Below are 6,425 nucleotides of genomic sequence, written 5' to 3' on the forward strand. Positions count from 1 at the left end.
CAGTGAAAAAGAAGCTCTGCTGTCTGCGACTCCCTCAATGGTGTTAAAAATTATCAGCTTCAGGTTATGCCATTACCTCCCCCCAACACACACACCTCCTGCCTACATGGTAATATAAACATTCAACTCTACTGAAGTGCCATCCCAGTAAAAGCAACTGTGAAGTGCCCATCCTCCCATCGGCAGCTTCAGTCCGGTTTTCCCCTTCACTTCAAGTTATACAACTGCCGGTGGGAGATTTCTCTTCATACACACCCCAGCCCAAACGAAAAATTCCATATTTTAAAAGACTTTCCTTCGACTATCTTACCTCAGCACTCTGAGCCTGTCCTGCTGCAAGTCCCCTGACCCCAGCGCCATTCAGCAGCAGCTCTGCCTGGGGACCTGCATTCCCTACTGCTACCATCAGCTTTTCCTCGGACCCAGGAGCAGATGCAAGAGGTGGCAAACGTTACAAACATGATAGCCCCGACCCACTCTTAAGCTGGGTGGGGTCATGCTAAGACCCCGCCCTGTACTTGAGCTGGTGCTAGGGAACGAGTCTTTTTAATTCCAGCTCGTACACATCTGCAACAAGCTATGTCCACTCCTGGCTTCTTGCCTCATGACCTCAAAGTTGCAGAATACCTCTCAACCTCTTAGCGCAAGAAATCTGGACAAAGCCACAAATAATGGGGGGGGGGGGGAACCAAAAACAAGGACACTTTTTAATATTGCTCTTACAAATTTAGAAGGTTGATATAACACGTTTTGCATTTTTTTTTACAATTTTCTGAAGGATATGAAGTCTAAAAATCAAATGTCTGCCATTATTTCTGACTTTAGGCCTCTATGATTTGCCAGTGATTTACCAGAAAACTACAATTTTACTGGGACACTTTTTAATATTGCTCTTACAAACTTAGAAGGTTGATATAATAAGTTTTGTATTAGCATGAATTTTCTGAAGGATATGAAGTCTAAAAATCAAATGTCTGTCATTATTTCTGACTTTAGTCCTACATGATTTGCCAGTGATTTACCAGAAAACTACAATTTTACGAGAAACAGACCAAATGTATGCGTCAAAATCTGGACATTCTGCGAAAATCTGGACAGTTGAGAGCTGCGGCCGTGCAGATGCAAACTTCCTTTTCAGTGCGGAGAGCGGTCAGAGCTGACAATTGGAAAGGACGCACAGAAGGCATGGGTACGCTAAAAACAAGGAAAACATTTCTTTGCCAGGAATGAACATGCTTGAATATCCCTTGTGAATTATTTGGTGTTTGGTATGTATTTGTTTGGCATGCATTTAGTTCAGTTCCAGTGGGCACGTAAAATTATTAGGTGTTTGAAACTATACAGACGTAATCATTGGATTCACAAAGCCACTATGCATAAATGCCTGCCTTGACAAGTTCGTATGGTTGAAAAAGTTTTGTTTCACAGGAAACGACTCTTTAATTTTGAGACTGAATGCCAGTAACTTTTTTTCCTTTTAGCCAAGTTTGCTCTAGCTAACTCTTATGTTACTACTCACTGTGCCTAACAAGTCTGACTCTGAGGTCAAAATGGTGTGTAATGCTAGAGCAGACTGCGCTTGTGAAGATAGACATAATATTATTTTTGCATCATGCATGTCAGTGAAATAAGACCATTTGAAAATCGAGTATTCAGTATGTAGATATGTTCAAACGTTTTCCAATAACAAGGTAGTTTAATAAAGGAATATAGTCATTGCAGGTGAGTTTTTGAGGTTATGATATTTAAATTTCTGACAGGTTACGTTTCTTCCTTTCGTTGTATTGTTTATTTGTACTTAGGGTTACCACCTGTCCCACTTTGCGAGGGACAGTCCCTCTTTGCGTAGTTGTGTCCTGACAAAAAATTTAAAAATGGCAAATGTCCTGAGATTTTAGGACAACATTATTTCCTATATTTTATGTAATAGTTGCATGAAACAGTTATTCTGTATCTAAAATACCTAAATGTTACAAGAAACAGAATAAGCAACTAAAATGCTACAAGAATAAGCTTTTATTTAGGCAAAAAAGTTAGGTTCTATCCTTTGTAGGGATCGTGGGTATGTGTCTGCCTGTAAAATTTGATGTTTGTCCCGAAAATGTCCCACTTTGGCCATTTGAAAACGTGGCAACCCTATTTGTACTATGATTGCACAACAGGGCTATTCATAAACTTAGCATTGTATTCCTGTCAGATGGGGACTGATGCCTCAATGCAGAGAGTACAAACTGTCAGCTGTATATGATACAGGGACAGTGATGAGAGGGGCTACTTAAATTTCATCAGGGCATCAGCTAGCTCTCATAAATTTGCACTTGAATAATATCTTAAAGACAGAGGGGGTTGGTGGTAGATCAGGTTTCATCCTCATACTGAATATTACTGAGTTGTGTTCAGCTTTGACCAATTATGGGACAACTGGGATTGTATTGTTGAAGACTAGATTCTGCATTTTTGAGCTCCTAGTTGGAATGTGAAATAGTCTTGCATGACATTCTACACTAGAACATCTTGGTCTTTTTTCTGTTGGGTACATGTGTATGCAAGGCAAATTATGTTTAGGCTATTGGGATTATTTGAGGAGCTTCGCTTGTAAAACATTTAAGGTATGGGCTCCATTTGAACTACTAGAACAGATGATTATTCTTCTAAACTTGGTAAACGCAGAAATGCAATTAGATGTAAATCTCTTTCACGTTCAATGGCATGCATGTCAAATAAGCTTACTTTGTTCATTTGACAATTTGAATCTCCATATTTATTTAGGGTGGCCACGGTGGTGCAGCAGTTAGCGTTCCCGCCTCACAGTAAGAGGTTCTCCGGTTCAGTCCTCAGCTGGGGTGCCTTCTGTGCAGAGTGTGCATGTCCTCCCTATGGTCGCATGGGTTTCCTCCACGTGCACTGTTTTCCTCCCACATCCCAAAGACATGCTGTAGGTGGATTGGACACTGTAAATTGGCCCTAGGCTTGAGTGCGTGCATGTGTGAGCCTTCTGTGGAAGGTTGAGCGCTGGGTTGGCAATTCAACACCGTAAAACTCCACTGCCAATCATGAACGGACAGGTGATCTGCTGTGGTGACCCCTAACCGGGAAAAGCCGAAAGAAGAAGAAGAAAGAAGTGAAACCTACCTTTCTCTACTGTCCAGATTTGTGCCTCATTTTTTGGTCTGTTCGTCATGAATTTGTGGTTCTCTTGCAAACCACTTACTACTGAAGTCACTAAATAATGACACACATTTGAGTTTCAAACTATATAGCCATCAGAAAATGCATGCTAACATAAAACCTGTTATTCCAGCAACTTTCTAAATTTTGTAAGAGCAATATTTAAAATGTGTCCTTATTTTTGTGCTTTTGTCCCTACAATTAATTTTGGCTTTGTCCAGATTTCTTACACTAAGAGGTTGAGAGGTATGCAGTGAAATGTGCTCACAGGGTTATCATAATATTTGATTCTGTTTGTTTTATTGTTAGTCGGGTTACAAAAAGTGGCCCATGTGATTCAGTTCACTTACTTGTGATACTACACTAATTTAAAAAAAAAAACACAAAATGAGTGAAATTAATGGCTCCACAAAAGTGCATGATTAAAGGAGTTATAAGATACCATTGATACAATAGTTTCAGGATCCCAGGGAAATCAGAATCAAAGGGACCCAGAAGGACCATTTGAGGCCATGATTGCTCCAATAAGATTAACAGTTACAGGGATCCAATTGAATTCTAACACAGAGAGTCTGTGTCACATTTAATGAAATCAAAAGGTCTGTAATGGGATTAACAAAATTAGGTGCCACAGCTAGATTAAGACCTAATGGTCCCATTACAGAGTTAAATTACTCAGGGGCCCATACCAGAGATAACAGAATCATGGGGCTGCAACAAGACTAATAAACTCAGGAGGTTCAGTAGACAAGAAGGGGTAAGAGGGCCACTAGAATCAGCAGTGAAGATACCTACAGCAGGATTGAAGGAGTTGAGAGCCTTTGTTAATATCAACAGATTCATAATTGTTAATGTAACAAAAGTATTCCCAGAAGTAAGTCAGGGAATCCCAGCAGGGAACTCACAGAAGTATTTATGAAATCCTAAATTTCCTCTTCCTAGGTCTTACCCTACATACTTCAGGTCTGATCAATATGCAGTTTGAGTTTACTCCTCAGTACAGTTAAACACATTTAAATTTTAAGGCAGTAACACTTGTATTAGTACTTTATTTATTTTACATTTGTTTACCGGGAAAGTCCGACTGGACACAAAGTCCATTTTCAGCAGAGGCCCGGGGAGAAAATCTCCACATTACAATACATTATATGAGAGTAAGAAGAAGTAGAACATACATACATATGGCATATATATGTATACATTAGGACAACATGCTAGTGATTAACAAACATACATATAGCATATATACACACAACATGACATAATGCTAATGATTAACATTTCTTACAGTAGACAATCAGAGGTACATTTTTTTCTTCTTTTGCAGTTATAAGTTTTGTAAGGTAAATATTACTTGCAGTACTCCATCCTATTACAAACACTGTTATCCATCTGACCTATTAAATAAAGTGTCATAGAGATTTTTTTTTTAATATTGTACAAGTTTTTAGCAAAAGTGCAGAAATAAAATAACTTGTTTGCTTAGGACCTCTCTTTGAGCATGGATACCATTTACCTTCAGGGTTTGCAGGTTCACTAAAACTGATTATGTTTATAGCAACATTAACACACTTGCTTTGAGGTCCAGAGCTAGCATGCTAATTTTCAAAAGCATAATTTTTACTTCTGGCAATAAAACTACTGCTACAAATTTTGATGGTAGTAGTAGTAATAGTAGGCAGCAATATTTGAAAATTTGTCATTACTATGCTACTCTTGATCTGGGTGAATGTATAAGAATGTGATATCTGTGTTACTTTCCATGTGGCAGACTTGAAAAAAACACTTTATTTCAGATTTTTGTCATGCATTCTGGTACAGACAATTATTCAAAAACAGCAGTAAACATTTTACAAAAACTAAAATCAACATAACACATTTATCATGCACTGTATCACAATCAAAAATATATAACACACTGTCTAGGTACACAGAAAATAAGCATCATATAATAGCAGGATTGTGTCAATACACCCATTAAATAAAATTAAAAAGGACAACTTTTGTAGCAGTTCTTATTCTACTTTGTTCTCTTAACTACAACATCAAAGTGCAACTTCACACCTAATACTAGAGGGAGAAACATTCTTTGATATTCTTAGAAAACCGTAAATGACCTCTTGAGCTTAACTGTCATGGTCATTAAATAATTCCTTAAGGGAATCACAAGTACATAAATTATATGATGCCAATCATTCCTTAGCTGCTATACCTTGCTTAATGTATAGCTTAATACTGGTCCATATGAAACTGTTCCATAGAATGCTTTAGTTAAACTGTTGGCCCACCTGATTTGGTGTGTTACTGTTGTGAGCAAGCAATAATGCAAATAACCAGATGAATGACTGAAAAACAGTTCCTTGCTGTTTACTGCTGCTTAAACTACTTATAATACACGAAAAGCATGCCACAGCCTGATACATGTCAACATATAAACATCGTATGCATAGGCATCAGAGCTAGGATACACTATACCTCCTTCTGTCATAATTAGGTTTCTGTAGTAGAGTATAGAATACTAGCCATGTGCATACACTATGTAACACTATAGCAGTTACAACTCACACACATTTGTACATATCTCGAAAATACCCTTGCATGTATTATATAACATGTTGAGCTGGCCAAGGAAATACATAGATATATGATCCAAAACTTTTATAATATTAGAATATTTTGTGCACTATTCGTATACAGTGTAACAATTATTTGAACTATATGTTATCATATACATATTTTCTTGTTAAATCATTCATTGACAGCAGTTAAAGGCTGAAATAGCAAATTACAGATTTTAAATCTAGTGTATTTCTTTCTTTCCTGTCAGTGGCAAAAGTCTGGTAATTAGCAAATGATGCATTCAACACAGCATCTCCTGTACTCAGTCAGGCTTGCTATAGCATCAGGTGTCAAGTTTATTATGTGGTATTTGTTTCAGTAGCCTGTTTAACTCCATATGGCAAAGTTATTGTTAAGGTAGAGTTCTCCACCAAGGGCCTCTGTAACACTGGTGTAACAGTCAGTGATTTTAGTACACCCAAATTAATACCCTTCTGTCCTGGGATGCTGTTCAGGCCTCTAATCATTTGCTTGAAGGTGCCTTTATGATCATAACTCATATTCTTCACCTATCTTTTAACATCAACTTGGTCATCTTGGTTATACGTCTGTCTATAGACATGGCCATGTACATGGTTGACCATATGTTGTGGAGAGTGGTACTCTCATACTTGTATACAGGATGGGTGTTGTGATCA

The 6,425-nt window shown here is 37.9% G+C and overlaps 1 protein-coding gene across 1 annotated transcript in view; it reads right to left on the bottom strand.

The window, feature by feature from the left end:
• Positions 1 to 458, bottom strand: part of LOC122788950 (transmembrane protein 150A-like) — a 656,138-nt gene extending 655,680 nt beyond the window's left edge. The window contains exon 1 of the mRNA XM_044055995.1: positions 311 to 458. The gene's annotated coding sequence lies outside the window, so the exon portion shown is untranslated. The remainder of the gene's footprint in view (positions 1 to 310) is intronic.
• Positions 459 to 6,425: the final 5,967 nt, after the last annotated feature.

This window comes from Protopterus annectens, chromosome 14.part0 (genome assembly GCF_019279795.1).
Source record: "Protopterus annectens isolate FY-2018-M chromosome 14.part0, PAN1.0, whole genome shotgun sequence".
Taxonomy (NCBI): domain Eukaryota; kingdom Metazoa; phylum Chordata; order Ceratodontiformes; family Protopteridae; genus Protopterus; species Protopterus annectens.